We start from the raw sequence: 16,744 nt of genomic DNA, 5'->3' as shown, positions 1-16,744 counted from the left end.
GGGGAGGGCTCTTCCTGCCCCGGGAGCCCTGGCCCCTGGCTGACCGGCCAGCCACGCTCCAAGCAGCCCACCTTCCTCCATAAACTCTCCCAGGTGACGGGCCATCGGGCCCCTAGACCTGTCTCAATTCATTTTCTCTGCACTCCCCCCACGGTCCTGCACAACCACGCGTACTGTGCGTGAGTGTGGGGGAGTTCTGAAAAATCACCTGCCACCAGTGCTTATTTAAATCCTGGGGTGATTTATGAGTGTGGACAGTTTTAAGGCCACCGCCGCGCAGGTAGTTAGCCAGACCGCTGAACCGGCAGTTTCCAAAGGGAGCGCCAAGGCCCGACCGGCCGCCCCGCGCCGGCGGCGTGCGTGGGGGGCAGGCTCTCCTGCGCCCCCGCCTCTGCCCCCACCCCAGCCCCGCGCCTCGGCCTGGAGACAGTTACTGTGTCATAGGCTGTCCTTGTGGAGAAAGCCTGGGGTGTCCTGTCCGGCTGCAGGCTGCTCTGGGAGGGGATGGGGGCTGGCAGGCCTCGGCGGTTTGTGGCTGCACAGGGCGAGATGCAGGTGCCTTGGGAGGGCGAGGAGCAGGGTGGCGTGTAGGAGGCACCCCAGGGCTGGAGGGCTGGGGAGGGGGTGGGGAAAGGAGAGGGCCCGGGGGAGCTGGGACTGAAATTTTCTCCCTCTGCCTCTGGGCGCAGCCCAGGGCACGGGTAGAGACGGACGGCTGGGCAGGGGAGCAGCGGGAGGTCCAGTGTCAGGGCCCCGGCACCCAGAGCCGCCCGTGGCTGGGCACTCCCCGAGTGCTTGGAAGGGGGTGGGGGAGATGCGCTGGAGACCACACCCAGCTCCCCGACAGGGTGGGATGATGTCAGACGGGGTTGTGGCTGGGAACTGCTGCCCAACATCCCTGCTTCTACTGGGACACAGACACAGAATCTCCTGCATCTTCACACGTTGGTGCCCAGTTAAGACGCGACGGACGCCACCGTGTGGGCCACCCCATATCCACCAGTGACGCACGAGGACTGGGCCACAGCGTGGCGAGGGGAGAGAGATGTGGACCCAGCCTGGCGAGGACAGGCCGTGGGGCCTCTGAGAGGCATGGACACAGACACAGGTGAAGGGGACGAGGACTGGGCAGGGACGGTGTCACCCCTGCCCTACCAAGAACCAAGCTCGCTCGCCTGGCCCAGCCCTGAGGGGAGCCCTGTTCCAGTCTGGCCCCAGCTCCCTGGGAGACCCCAGACGAGTCCCCTTTCCTCTCCTGGCCTCAGCTCCTCTGAGAGGAGTGGACCCCGCGGGTGGGCGGCTCCCGCCTGGGCCCGGGGAGGAGCCCCCGCCAGCGGCTTCCAGAGCGTCTGTGTGGCTGTGGGCATGCGTGACCGTGTGCACGTGTGGACGGGGGCGTGGGAGTGTGTGCGTGTGTGTGCTGGGTACCCAGTGTGCTCGTACATGTAGGCACGGGTAGGCACGGTCTGTGGAGGTGGGTGTGCATTGGGGGCAGGGCCCGCACTCCCTCTGAGTGGAGGGCCGGCTGCCACTGGGGGTCAAGAGCGAGCCACGTGTGTCTCCCCAAGTCCAGTGGGGAAGCAAGGGGCTGGTGATTGACAGAAGCTGCCCTGTCCCTTGTGGTCCTCTTCACGTGGACTTAATTGAGTGGGACATTTGCGAACAGCATGTGGAGTTGACCTCTGGTCCTGTCTAAGTCACGGGAGCCCGCGGGGCAGGGCGGGTCCTTGAGGGACCGGGCTGGGTCCTGGAGCAGGTGGCCCAGGTCTCCGCGTCCCCATCCATCAAGGGCGGGCTGCTCTGGAGGCAGCAGAGGGACCTCCAGCGCTGAGGTTCAGTGATCCTAAGATTCCCATGTGGTGACCCCACCCCAGCAGATGCGGGTGCTCCTTCCAAGACCCGTCCACCTGCCTGTGCTCTGGCCTAGTGGCGCATCCCCTTAACCTGGTCACTTAGTATCATCTGCCTCGTGCACACCAGCCCATGCTGACCTGGCACTGGACAGGCCATGAGTGTCCCTTCTGGGGTGGACGCTGGGGCACAGAGGCTGAGGGATGGAAGCCCTGTGAGAGCCTGCTGAGACTGGTGCCCAGGCAGTGAATACTGAGCAATCGGGAGGGAAAGAGGGTGGGTCTCAGGGGGTTCACGGGCACCTCTGAAACCCCCAGGCCCCAGAGTCTGGGATAGGCGGGTGGTGCCTCCTCAGCCCCCTACTTGGTTTGTACCTCCCAGGGTACAGATGGGGGCGCCAGGGGGACCCTGGCCTCTCTGCACCGAGAGTGGTACCCAGTGGGACATGCAGGGACCCCAGGAGGGAGGCTGGAAGCGGCAGGTCCCTGGTCAGTCAGGTGGGGGCACCTGCTGGGTGGTGAGGCGGGTAGCTTGCAAGTGGTCCCAAGGCCAGTGATGCCTGGGTGTCTGGACAGCCGCCCCCACCCCCACCCCCACGCAGAGTGGGGCTGCGGTCACAAGTGCACAACCACAGCCAGTGAATCTTTAACAAGGCCTAACAAAAGCGCATGCATAATTAACCAGGCAGGCTCGGAGGAGCCGGAATAATCCGTCTTCTTAAAGGGGGCTCGGTAATTTGTTAAGCTGTTTTGAAATCTGCAGTCTAGCTGCGCGAGTCGCTCTGATTTCTAAATTAATTTGTGTGATTTAGAAAGTGGGAGCTCCACCCACCTCCCGGCTCTGGAGCAGCCCGGTGCTGGGGCGGCCTCCGCTGGCGTCGGCTCCCGGGTGTTCTGTTTGCCTCCATTGGTCAATCGAGCAACTGGCCGGCTTGTTCGTTACTGGAGTCCCCACCATGGCGGGGTTTCCGTGTGTGGGACCAGAGGCGCCCCCACTCCCAGGCGAGCTAGCTGCAGCAGTTCCGCTGTAATCCGCTTCCTCGGAGGCTGCTCCTAGTACCAGCCTCCCCCTGGGCTGGCGATGGGCAGTCCTGTCTGGGAGGCCTGGCGGAGTGGGGCTGCCGCTGGCACTGTCCCCGGCCTTACTCTGAGGCCAGTTGGCCAGCAGCTGGAGCAGTGAGGCCCCTCGGGGCGAGTCGTGACTTAGGTGGCGTCTCCCAGGTAACCACGCAGGAGCCCTTCCCCTCTCTAGCCCACGGTCCCCAGACCACTGTGAATCCTGCAGGACCCTCCTGGACAGGGTGTGGCACCCAGCTGGCATTGTGTCACTGCCGCATCAGGCAGTGGCTGCAGGACGAGGGCGGGGAGCAGGCTTGGCTGTGAATTCCGTCAGCATCACCGTCACTGCACCTGGTTGGCTTGAAGGGAGGCCCTTGGTCAGTAGCAGAGCTGTGTGGACGGCCAGGGGGTGGGCAGAAGCCTTGGGGCCGGGGAAGGCCAGTCCGGGTCCGCATTGTCTCTTCGGCAAGAGCTGCAGGCTGGACGGGCGGGATGGCCCCTCAGGTGCTCCGGGGCAGGAAGCAGAGCGCCTGTGTCTGGAGCCCAGTGTGGGGGCTTTGCACCCCTGCCCCCGACGCCCTGCAGTGTCTGCAAAGCTCTGCCCGCTGGCTGCCTCTCCCCCAGGCCAGCCCCTCCTCCAGCGACACCCGTGGGGTCAGCTGCCATACACTTTGGCTCTCTTTCCACCAGCGGTGCATTTTTCAAGCTCTGAGTGTCAAAGCAGCCTGGTGAGTCCAGGAGAGACTCGGCCTCTGCTGGGGGTCGGGGGGAAGGTGTGGGGAAGAGCCTCCCCAGGCCCGAGCTCGGGCCAGACCCTCCTGGCCGAGGCAGGCCCAGGACGGCACCGCCAGCCAGGGTCAGGTCGAATTTAAGGCACAGCCTTGCTTTCCCTTTCCCGGGCTCTGAGGGGAGCCCTCTGCTCCCACAAGCCCATCCAGCCCCTGCCCTGCCCCAGTGCAGGGGGGAAACTGAGGCTCACACCAGCAAGGCTCCACCCTGGTCCCTGTCTCAAGCAGGGCCGCACACCCCTCTGACTTGGGGCAGAGATCTCCATCTGAGGACTCCCTCGGGGTTCTGGCAAGCCCGGGGATCTCTCCACCACGTCAGGGCAGCTCCGCGAGGCCACCTCGCCTCTACCTCGTCTTTGTTCCACCCGGCGAGGCCCTCCGTAGCTCTCTCCACGGCTGGGTGAGTCCTGAAATTCTCTTTCCATTAAAAATAAATGCCCCATTTTATCTGCCTCAAATGGCCCTGTTCCCTGATTGTCTTCCCCGTGCCGCTGCAGATGGAGAACTATAAAATCATAATACAACTATTAATCCCCTGTATCTGCTTGTACCTAATTTTTATTAAAAATATCCTGTGCTCCAGCTGCCTTGTAAATTACAGTGAGGGTGAGAAGCCCCCGGCTGGATGAGCTGGGGAGCAGAGGGCCTTGAGGAGGAGACAAGTTGACTCGGGCCTGCCAGGCGGGCGCACGGGCAGCCTGAGAGGAACCTGGTTCTCCTGCCCGGCCGCCCCTGCCGGTGCCTGCTCCCTGGCCTGGGATGGACTCAGGCAGGCCTCAGGTGGGCCAGGGTCCCTGGACGTCTCGGGCCCCTGCTCACCTGCCCACAGGTGCCCACGCTGGGGTCGGCTTCTCCCTTGCCGTTTCCACCTCTGCAGAGACTTTTCCCTTTGAGGAGAGAGCTGGGCAGCAGTGAACGCGGCCCACACGGTGTGCGGATCAGGCTCAGGGTGCTGCAGCTGGTGGCTTCCACCCCTGCACAGACACAGGCTGAGTGCAGCCCCGACTGGTGCACTCAGCTGGCCTGAGGGGTGTGGGCGCATGAGGAGGGCAGGTGGGCGCATGAGGAGGGCAGGTGGGAGCAGACGCAGACCTGCCGGGGGTCCCGAGATCTCAGGAGGGCCGCCCGGCCCCTCCACCTCCCACCACCCAGATGCTCAGTGTGGCTCCCTCCCTCCCCTCGAAAGACAGGGGCCACTGGTCTGTGAGTCCCCAGGCGGGAGGCCCAGGAGGGCACCATCAATGGAGCCACGCCTTGTACTGGAGCTGGGACACAGCCCTGAGGGCACCACCTGCCCTGTGGTGCTGGCAGTCCAGACAGAGGAGCCCTGGGGAAAGTCCTGTCTGGACTGTCATACAGGGACAGGAGACACCCTCGTGGCTGGGGTGACTGGTGCGGAATTGGACATCACCTCACTGCCACCCACCGCCAAAGCAGTGCAGGAATGAGGTTGCAGGGGCCGAGGGGCCTTGGCCTGAGGTGGAGGGCAGTGGGGGTCAGTGAAGCCATTGGGGCTGGATTGGGAGGTCTGTCTGGCCTCCACAGAGACCCTTTAAGAGGGAGGAAGCTGGGAGGCTGCCTCGTGGAGGTGGCAGGCCAGGGGAGGCTCAGTGGGGATCCAGGAAGGCCATGTGCTGGCACTGGGGCTCTGGGAGGAGCAAGACCGAGGCAGCCCCCTCCTCTGGGGTCTCCTCTCACAGTAGAGGGGGTGGCAGTGAAATCCACAGGTGCAGCAATGTGGAGGACGTCCAGGGCTGCGGGACCCAGCCATCTCCAAACTTAGGGAGCCCACCCAGGGCTCTCCAGCTCTCAGCAGGGCCCCCAGCTGTCCCCTTGTTCTGCCCTCGTCTTTGGCTGGCTGACCAGGGGACCTTCCCCCAGCGCAGCCTTGGACCTGCAGTCCTGGAGGAGGGGGCTCTTCCTGCCCCAGGGAGGGTCCAGCCCACAGTAAGGGTCTAGCTCACAGTGGGGGGAGCCCTGTACTGAGAACAGGAGGGTCTGTGCTGAGGGAGAGAGCACTTCCAGGGCAGCAGCCCCTTTCCCACCAGCACCCAGGGCGGCAGGCGCTGCCTGCACGTCCGTGCTTGAGTTCCTCGAACAGGACGCAGTTACGGGGAATCCAAGCTCACCCCAAGCGAGGCAGGATGAGCAGTGGGCTCCCGTGTGCCCCCCAGCCTCATGGTCCTCACCCCTCCCCACCAGGCTTGCCTCTTACTACCTGCACCCAGGTCCCCACGCCTGCAGATCCCAGGTGCCTCTGTGCGTCTGTGAGTGTCTCTTAACAATATCGATTCTCTGTTTTGTAGGGGGTCAGGCATGTGTTTGTTTGTTTGTTTATTAACAGAGGTCCTGGGGATTGAACCCAGACTGCGTGCATGCCAAGCACATGCTCTACCACTGAGCTACACCCGCCCCGGGTAACCGCAATATCCAGGCAGCCCCCTGGGGCCCTCAGCCGCAGGGATGTGTTAGGTGTCTGTGGCTGTGTCACAGATCAGCCCTCGCCGAACAGCTGAAGCCAACACTCGCCCACCCCTCGCGGCGTCTGTGCGTCAGGATCCAGGTGTGGCCCAGCCGGGGTCCTCCGGCCCAGAACCCTGCAGGTGCGGGCTGGGGCTGCCGCCACGCGCGGGCGCCCACTTGCAGGCTCCTCCGTGGCTGCTGGTGGCCTCTGGGCCTCACTGGCTGTTGGTGAGATGCATTCCTTCTTTGTCACATGAGCCTTTCCACGGGGCTGTCTCGTGACATGGCAGCTGGTTTTCCCCGACCCCGGGGAGCTGGGGGCCAGGGAGACAGCAAGAGAGGCCCCGAGATGGAAGCCGGTCTTTTCATAACGTGACCGTGGACATGGCATCCCATCTCTTCTGCTTGTTTTATTCATCGGAAGCATGAGAGTTAGCCCAGCCCAACCCAAGGCAGGCAGCCACGCGGGGCTGTGAAGACCAGGAGTCCCCGTGGCTGGGGTCTCCCCAAGGCCTGTCCAGGTATTCATGCCCCACCATTGAGTGGTGAGCTGGGGTCTCCCACCCCGGAATAAGGCTGGTTTCGGTGGGTCTCCCCAGGTGAATAGGATGTGGGACCCTGTGTGACTTCCCGTAAAGGTGACATAGCTCTACCTGGCTCCCCAGGAACCCAGCTGCCATGCAGTGAGGAAGCCCAGGCCACATGGCAGGCCACTCTTAGTGTCCCTTGCCACGTCTCCAGCCTCAGGCACCGTCCATACAGCCACGTGAGTGCCCCTTATGCTTTGTCCCAGGGCCATTTAACTGTGGCAGGGCTTCTCCCCACGTCTGGCACCGTCCAACTTCCCTCTGAATCCAGATTCATTGGAAATCAGCCTCCAAACCCAGGAGCTGGCTGCAGACCCGCGTCTCTGCCGGCTCTCTGTACCTGGGGCCAGAGGCCTAACTCCTTGCCTCCTGTCCTGGTCTGCTCCTTGGGTCCTGTCCTGCTGGTCCCCATGGCTCCCGTTTGGGACTGAGGGCAGGGGAGCAGAGGCATCTGAGGTTCCTGTCAGCTGCGCCTTTGAGAAGCCCCCTGCCCTCGCAAAGCCCCTGAGGCCCCACACCAGCTGCCAGGCCATGTCAGATGCTAAGCGGAGTCACCTGCTTCTCCAAGACACACAGGGACATAAAAACCGATTTCCCATGGAAACAGAGCCTTTAAACGACATTTCACTTTTATGAACAGGTTTATTACAAAGGAGGTTTCCCACCGTCAATTCCATCAGCCAACCCCTCGAAGGCTCCATTCAGCACCTGTGGGGGGCCCTGCTTGTCAGTGTGGGGTCTGCTAATCGGAGAGGATGTAGGGGCCTGCGAGCTAGGCCAGGAGCCCCGGGGATGTCTGAGGTCAGTCCCCTCCCCGGTGCCCTGTCTCCTGTCTAGAGGACCCCCTTCCCCAGCTCTAACCTGCTGGGCAGTGACAGGTCAAATAGCACCAGCCAGGACAGGCCAGAGGGCTGACCTCACGGGGAGGCTGCAGCCAGGCCTCTGCTCTGGGCTGGGCCGGCCTGGACAACCTCAGAGGCTCTGCTGATCCGGGCATCCTTGAGTGCTGTTCAGGCCAGCCCCCAGTGGACTTCAAGGACCCCGTGTGGGGCAGAGCCCCTGATGTGCGCGAGACGGGGGCTGGGCCCCTCGCATGCATCTGTCTGCCAGCCCTCCTGGCTCTGAATTACTCATCTGCAGACTTGTCTGGGAGGTTCTGCCTGGCACTGGGAGAAGCGTCTCCCACCTGGTGGACAGACCTTCCTCAGCCTCAGAAGGGCACCCATGGGACTCCCTGCTGGACAGAGATGGCAGGGGCATGAGGCTCCCTCCTGAGGAAGGGCTTGTGGGACGGGCATTCATGCTCTCCGGGAAGGGCTGACTGTAATCTTGACCCTGACCCCCATTAGGGGAAACCAGCTGCAGCCTGGCCAGCTGCAGCCTGGAGTGCAGCCCCCTGCTCTCCTGCCCCCTGCCCCCAACACTCCACCATGGCCGGTGACAAGCTGGGGACCCCAGAGCCTTGACATCTGCAAGAGAGGACTGGAACTGAGCCTTGATTCTCTCTGGAGGGCCAGGCGGTGAGTCCTGGTGAACAGGAGTGGGGATGGAGGGCAAGACGGGCTTGACCTGAGACCAAGAAGGGGAAGGGGGCTGCTGGGGACCCAAGGAGGGCTCACAGGCCCCTTCTGGAGTGCTGGGATCACCCATGGAAGACAAGGCTCTGGACACTGGACAGACAGGCCCTGCCCCTCCGAGCCTTCCAGAGGGAGGCAGCCAGGTCCCGCCCGCCATCCCTCTCTCATCCCAATGGCCCGCCCTCCCCTGGCAACCCTAGTTCACTTCCAGGCCCTACTGGTCAATCTCTCAACAGTGGCCAGTGCTGGGGACTCCAGGCAAGATACAGCGTGACACTGATCGCAGGGGCATTGCAGAGTTTCAGGGGTTGATGAGAACAAGGGTGGGGTTGCAAAATGCGGGAAGAGTGGGGTCATGCCATTCAAAACTGGGGAAAGATGGCAAGTGAGGGTGGGGAAGGAGACACTTCCAGGGAGAGGCCCGGACCCCAAAGCCTCGAGAGAGGCCTTGGTGACTGATGGTGCAGGCCTAGGTGCAGGCCCAGGAGCAGGCCCAGGTGCAGGCCCACGAGCAGGCCTACGTGCAGGCCCGCATGGCTGTGCTACCCAGAAATTTTCCTGGAAAAATTAACAATAGTCAAATTATGTATTTTCCACTCATTCTGAAAGTCACTGCAGAGCTGCAGTGAAAACCTAAATCTCTATTCAATGCAATAGAAAACCTTTATTTTTTCCTTTTGGCTTTACTTTTCAAGATAAAGACCCACCTAACCCTTTCCCCCGCTGTTTTCTGATACATTGATCCCCACTTGTCCTCGTCAGGAGGGCTGGGCCGGGCCATGGTGACAGACAGTCTCTGAGCCTCAGCGGCCTGGAAGGCTGACTCCTCACCTCACACCACCTGCCGACCGGTGCCCAGGGCAACTGCCCTCTCTCGGTGGCCGAGGGAGGATTTCACATCCGCACGTGTTTTTTGAAACAGGAGTAGAGAGGGCCGGAGAGTGGAGTGTTGGTCATTGAACATGCCTCCTGGAGGTGACACATCACTCCGGCTCACGTTTCATAGCTGAACCTAGTCCGATGGCTGTGCCTGAATTCATGGGGCAGGGAGGTACAGTCCGCTTGGCCCAGAAAGATGGAGGACCCAGGCATCCAGAAACTGAACAGTTACAAATGAGTGCACTTCAATCTCCAAGTGGCCTTATTGGTCTTGTTGTTAGTACCGGTTATTCTTGGACACAGTAGCTAGGAATATATTCAGTTTTGTGTGTCATGAAACCTGGCTTACAATGATTTTACCACCCAAGCTTTATTTTTCTTAGGTAATTAGAAGTTTGGGGTAACGTAGGCAACCCCGAAAGTGGACAGGTTCCAAACTCTGCTTTGGGGGCTCCATGGTGCTTGCAGGGACTGGGTTCTTTCTGCTCAGCTACCCGTAATGCAGCTTGTGTCCTGCTGCTTAGAGCCTCATGGTCACAAGGTGGCTGCTCCATCTCCAGCACCACATCTGTGTTCTAGGCAGGAAGCAGGGGCGGGGAAAGACAAAAGAGAGTGAAAAGGGAAAGAAAGCCTCACGACTCTTTTCCCTTTTGTGTTACTGTCTGGGAAGCCCTACCCAGTACTTCTACTTGCATTACATTGGACCAGACGGGGCTGTAGGACCCTCTGCAGCTGCAGGGGAGCAGAGAAACACTCACTGAGAAAGGGCGGGCTGCTGTGCTGGATGCGAGGGGGCTGCAGGTCATGGCTTCAGAAGGCGGAGTGGATCGTGGGAAAGTAATCTTTAGTGTTGGTCCCCTGGATAAGTAGGACATCCTGTATGTCACCTTTATTTTTAGGGTGAGGAAGCTCCTCTTTTTAAAAAAATTTACTCCTTTTAACAGAAAAGAATCCCCAGCCCCACGCACTGACGGCGCCTGGGACGGTCGGCGCGCTGCCTGCCCACGGCCTCTCTGTAATTAACCCCGGGCCTGAGACACTGGGGGACCTGACTGATTAGTTTTTTTTATTAAAATAATGACGCCTTCCAGGCAATCAGGGGGAATTGTGTGAAACTCAGCAGTTTTCACTGCTTATTTATGGTTACATCGAGCAGTGGACAGTCTCATCACCGTCGGTAAGTACCCAGGGTCGTGTCCTTGACGGTGAAATACCGCCTTCCGGGGCGGGGGGGCGTGGCCACCCGGCTCCTCGGGGACTATAAACCCTCTGGAAGTAATTACCGTGCACTTTAAGAGGGCGTTTGACAATCTCGTCTGGTGACTTGGAGCCTCTTAGGCACCCGCAGTCCTGGAGGATGCGCAGGGCGTGGGCAGGGACAGCCAGATGGGGCAGGACGGTGGATCTGAAATGGGTGGTGGACACCTGGGGGCTCTCGGGGGTAAGCGACAGGTGTGACCCCGGCCAACTCCGGCAGAATCCTGTCCCGATCAGGGAGCAGGGCTTCCGGGAGCCAGCCTGCCTCGTGAGGACGCTGGGGCTGCGGGCTGGGCTGGGACCCGGCCTTCCCCACGCCTCGGACTGTGGAGTGGGAGCCTGCGTGTGGGTGGGGAGAGGGACTCTGGGGCCTGCTTGGCACCTTGCCTCCCACTGGGGCTCACGGTGGATTTGGGCTAAGACGCCTGCTCACTGGGTCCTTCTAGAGTGAGCTCAGGGTCAGAAGCAGTGTGTGTGGGAGATGGACCAGGGTTCTCTGGAGAAACGGACTGACGGGGTGTGTCTTGCCAGAAAGAGGTTTATTATGAGGAATGGGCTCAGGTGGCCGTGGAGGCTGAGGGGCTCCCTCGTCTGCCAGGCCAGGAGCCGGCAGCATGATCTGAGAGTTGCAGACCAGGTTTAGATCCCAGTCTGGGTCTGAAGGCCTGAGAATGGGAGGCTGGAGGGCAGGAGCAGGTGGCCGCCCCAGCCCTGCAGTCAGGCAGCAGGCGGGTCGTCCCTCCGCTGCCTTGTGCTCCACTCAGGTCATAGGGACTGGACAAGGCCACGATTCAAAGGCTGATCTCACCCAGGAATAATGTCATACCAGACAACTGCACTTGCCAAGGCCAGCCAAGGTGACACGTGAAATTAGCCATCTCAGAGACCCTGATGGACAGAGATACTTGGAAAGTCCATGATGGGGGAGGGGCTGGAGACAGAGTGACTGTCCATCCCTCCAATGATGGGACAGACCCAGTGTAACCAACCTGCCACCAGGCAGCTGGCAGTGTCCCCTAGGTGGTGGTGGCTCCGGTGGGCACCCGAGACCGTACAGAGCCACCTGGAAAATGGCTGCTGTCTGGTCCTCTCTCCCGCAGTTGGCCTAGGAGCCACGGCGGAAGCCACGGTGTAGTGTTGGTGGTGGAGCAGCGTGTGGCACAGTGGTTTGGACATCTGTTCATCCCAGACACCTGGCCACCTGGGCGTTCGGTGTCCCACTGTCCAGTGTCCACAGCCCACCCGGCCCAAGCCAGGAGCTGTTTCTCAAAGTGAGGATGGTCACCTGTTGGGACCCCCCCCACTGGGGTTTCTGCAGGCAACCTGCACAGAATCCCCGCCTGCCTGCCTCGGGCACCGATGCCCCAGTCATCAGGGACCTGCTGGAGAGCATGACAACCCCGTGGAGGAGGAGGGGAGCCCCCGCTGCCTAGCAAATCCGAAAGTCCTTGGTGATCATTTCACACTGCTGAGCCTTCACTGCTCCTTATTCTCCACTGTCAAGTCCATGCCCCGCGCTGGGCCTGCCAGGGCCCCAGGGTCCAAGCCCCCTGCACCCCCAAACTCCCCTCCCACAGTGGTCCTCCCCGACCGTCCCTGCTCATCCTTCACACTTGCCTCTTCCCTTGGCTCTGGGAGCAGGGAGGGTGTCTCACGGTCCCCATAACGTCTTGTGCAACCAGGACACTGGGCAGTGAGGGGTGCTCCTAATAGTCACGCAGGGACCCCGGGCACACCAGGCATCCAGGACGCTGGGCAGTGAGAGGGGCGCTCCTAACAGTCACGCAGGGACCCCGGGCACACCGGGCACCCAGGACACTGGGTGATGAGAGGGGTGCTCCTAACAGTCATGTGACCCTGGGCACACCGGGCACCCTGGACACTGGGCGGTGAGAGGGCTGCTCCTAACAGTCACGCAGGGACCCCGGGCACACCGCGCACCCTGGACACCGGGTGATGAGAGGGGTGCTCCTAACAGTCATGCGACCGTGGGCACACCGGGCACTCTGGACACTGGGTGGTGAGAGGGGCGCTCCTAACAGTCATGCGACCGTGGGCACACCGGGCACCCTGGACACTGGGTGGTGAGAGGGGCGCTCCTAACAGTCACGCAGGGACCCCGGGCACACCGCGCACCCTGGACACTGGGTGATGAGAGGGGTGCTCCTAACAGTCATGCGACCGTGGGCACACCGGGCACCCTGGACACTGGGTGGTGAGAGGGGCGCTCCTAACAGTCACGCAGGGACCCCGGGCACACCGCGCACCCTGGACACCGGGTGGGCGGTCACCCTCTCTCTCGCCCACCGCACGGCGGGGGCACTATCTGCCGCCTGTCCTCGGGGGGAAGGACGCTGTTCTTGCTCGGTGCTGTGGAGAGAGGGGGGCTTAGCAGACCTTCTAGCTCGTCCGTTCATCTCCCACCCTTGAGGCCAAGGGCAGGCCACTCTCACGGCCTGGATGGTCGAGTGTGTCCCCAAGAGGACTGTGGCTGGTGACTGCTGGGTGTTAACGCCGTGGACTGTGGCCCCAGTGCTATGTGCTTTTTGGAAGCTGGAAGCTCAAGAGTGGACAGGGGTCCCAGGGGTCAGCCAAGCCCCCAGGACTCCAGTGGAATCTGATCCCTCCCCAGGTCCCCGAGGCCTCCCGCACATCCCCATCCGCCTCCTTCACGTCCCCAGGGGCGGGGGGTGGGGGCCCTCGGCTCCTGCTTCCTGCTGAGTCCGGGTCCTCATGACCAGCACCCAGGGCAGCTCGGACTCTCCCCTTTTGTGGACTCAGGCCTTTTCTGTTGCCAGGAAGCCGCAGACAACGCCCAGAGGGCTCTGGTAGGTTCCAGACCCTGCTCACTGGCAACTTATTACTCTGTCTCCACAGGGGGCGGGAGCTCCTTGCAGGTGGAGAGCTTGGTGCTGGGGGCCACAGGGGGTTCCCTGGCTGGGGCAGGACCCTAAGGTGGAGAAAGGGCAGCTGTGGCAGTGGCTGGGGGAGGGGCAGGCGGGGCCCCAGCTCTGGAGGGCGCTGGTGGGGCTGTTTTACCTGGGGAACTTGGCCCAGGTAATTGAACACCTGACCTTTAGTCTCCCCAGCCGGCAGGGGTGGCCGTTTAACCACATTGGCTGCTCTGTTGAGAACTTTCTGGATCCAGTGTTCCCAGAGCCCCTTTCTGGCTCTGTGGATTCTGTCGCAGACCGAGAACCTGCTGAGAATGTCAGGACCGCCAGGGGGAAATTGCAGCCTGCTCCGGCTGGCACTGAACGCACCTCCCCAACTGTTCCCGGTGACAGCCCGGGGAGGGGTCCCACTCCAGCTGGGAGTCAAGGCCTCGGGGGCCTGCTCTGGCACTGAGATGTGAACCAGCCCCGCTGTGCAGCAGTGCGGATGAGTCAGAATAAATTAGCATGCTAACGAGGGGGAAACTGCGCAGGAACCATCTGGGACGAGGCAAGTTGTCATCGGAAGAGCCAAGTTGCTTCCAAATCCATACTTAATGCTTCAAATCCACCCCTCTTCTCCTCCCACAAACTGGGAGCTGGTTCAGGCCATCTCAGCCACGAGGGAGGAATTCCTACAGTCCAAGCAGGGGCACAGTCTCATTGTCAAGGGGAGCGTGGCCCCGTGGGGGTGGGGTCTGAGGGGCTAGGCCGGAGAGGGCAGGGTGGTGGGGGACCCTGCCTCCCTCCACGCCCCCCGGGCTGCCTCAAAGGGGAGGAAGGGGGCCACAAGGCGGGAAGTGGGGACCTCAGCCCCTGGACTCAGGCGCTCACAGACAGACAGATAGATGTGCACACACTCTGATGCACAGTCTCTCTCATAAACGCCCCTCTGACCCAAGCCGTGCATGACATACTTAAACCCGGAGTGACTCGTGGCCAGATGGAGCAGCTGCTGTGGGACCCGGGGCGCTGCAGAAGTACTCCGGAGTCTGTGATTTTAAACATCTGGCTCCCACCTGATGTCCACGGATCCTGGCTCGACGCTCCCTCTGTGCAGTCGGTCAAGTCCCTCAGCCTCTTCCAGCCTGTTTCCCCTTTGGATTAGGGGTGACAGCAGCAAATGTGCCCCTCCAGAGCTGAGACGGGGCTCCACACCAGGATGTAGGTTAGCTCACGGTGGCTGGGACCCAGAGGAGACCAAACGTTGGCCCTCACGTTTCCAGGTGTGGCTATTTATCCTTGACTGTTGTAAAACAGGTATTCATTGTGGTGAAAAATCATTTGAGTTGCAGAGTACCCTAATTCTCTCTTAAGTCCAGATGGGGTCAAGTTGTGGCAGGTACGTAGGCACCAACCTTTGGCAAAATTGAACAAAACATGATTTATATTTCTTGGGCTGTGGGGCTAACATTTTCGAGACTTTGCATTTATATTTCAGTTGTTAATTTACTGCGCTGTTCCCTGTGGTTTGCTTTATAGACTTCAATGGTAAGTTATTTCGTGCTTAAAAGTTAATCAGTGTTATGCCTTCACTGGGTCTTGAATTGGTCCTCAGGACAAACTGCTTTGTCCTTTTGAGTGTTTCTTGACTTTTTTGGGTATTCATTTTCCCAGTCCTTTTTCTTGTTGTCTACGTTGGCCAAACATACCTTTGCTTTCCTTTTTAACGTTTGAGTATTTTATTTTAGGTGTACCTTGTGTAAAGAGCGCACATTTGGATTGTTTCCTTGCAACTGAGTGTTTGCTGTCAAAACAGACATGTTTCTTGATACATCTGTTGTTTATGCCGAGGTTCCCTTGCTGTTTCCCAAAGCCTTTGGCTTTGGGAGCTGTCTACTATTTTATTTTTCTCTAGTGTTCTGGAAGGCCTAGTTCTTATTTGTATTCTCTTGGTGGGAAATTCTAAGGTTAAAATGTATCTTAAAAATAGTTTTATTGAGATATAATTGACATACAATAAACTGCACATAAAGAGCAAAATTTTAAAAGCTTTGACATAATGCATTTTTGCAACCATCACCACAACCTAGAAAAAGAACAAGTCCATCACAGGAAGTGTCTTTATGTCCTTTCTCCTTGCTGCCTCTTGCCCGGCTCCTCCCTCCAGGAAACCACTGATCTGCTTTCTGTCACTACAGATTAGTTTGCATGTTCAGAATCTTACACAAACGCAGTCATAAAATATGTACTCTTTTCATCTGGCTTCTGCTCAGAATACTTACTTTGTGATTCCTCCCTCTTGTGCCATCTATTGATGGCTCATTCCTTTCCATCGCCGAGTAGCGTTCCACTGTGTGGCTGAGCCAACAATTTGTCTCTTCACCCGATGGTGGATATTTCAGTTATTTCCAGGTTCGGACTCTTACAAACAGGCTGATTTAAACATAAGTGTACCGGCATTTGTATGGGCATAAGGCTTCTTTTCTCTTGGATACTGAGAGGTAGAATGGCTGGGTCATATGGCTGGTGCATGTTTAACTACTGTAAAAACTGCCAAGCTGCTTTGCAAAGCGCCTGTACTGTTTCACATTCTCACTGGGAGAACGAGAGTTCCAGTTCATCCACATCCCCAGTAACACTAGTGACAGGCAGTCATTTTAGCCATTCTAAGTTGTCTGCAGTAGTGTCTCATTGTGGTTTTAATTCTCATAATTGAAAATGATGTTGAGATACTTTTCATGTGCCTACATGCCACTCAAATGTCATCTTTGGCTAAATGTCTGTTCAAATCTCTTGTCCTCTGCCCCCTCCCTTTTTTTATTGGGTCAAGATAAATCAAAACAGATAGTCAGATGACAGGCTAAAAATAATCATATTGACATTCTCACTAAATGAAAATGGTCTGCAAACCCAAATTAAAAGACAAGACCGTTTAGATTGAATAAAAAATCAAGTTGCACACATATGCTGTCTCTAAGAACAAACGCTAAATATAAAGACACAAATAAGCAGAAAGAGTTGAGAAAGTTGTACCACACTAACACTAGTTAAAAGAACACAGTGTGGCTGTGTGAATTTCGGAGTAGACTTCTGAACAAAGGTTACTGCCAGGTTTAAGAAGGTCATTTCATAATGACAAAGGTGTAAGCTAATCAGGGAGATACAACAATCCTAAAGGTTTATGAACCTAAGAATAAAGCTTAAAAATACATGAAACAAGTATTGACAGAACTGCAAGGAGAAACAGACAAACCCACAGCTACGCGGCTCTCTTGATAACTGACAGAACAAGCAGGAGGAAAATCATCAGATAGACTTACACACTGCCAGCCAACTTGGCCTAACTGACATTTACAGGACACGCCACACAGTAAGAGCAGAACGCACATTTTTCTCAAGTGCACACAG

This window comes from Vicugna pacos, chromosome 6 (assembly GCF_048564905.1).
Source record: "Vicugna pacos chromosome 6, VicPac4, whole genome shotgun sequence".
NCBI lineage: Eukaryota > Metazoa > Chordata > Mammalia > Artiodactyla > Camelidae > Vicugna > Vicugna pacos.
This window is presented reverse-complemented; position numbering follows the sequence as displayed.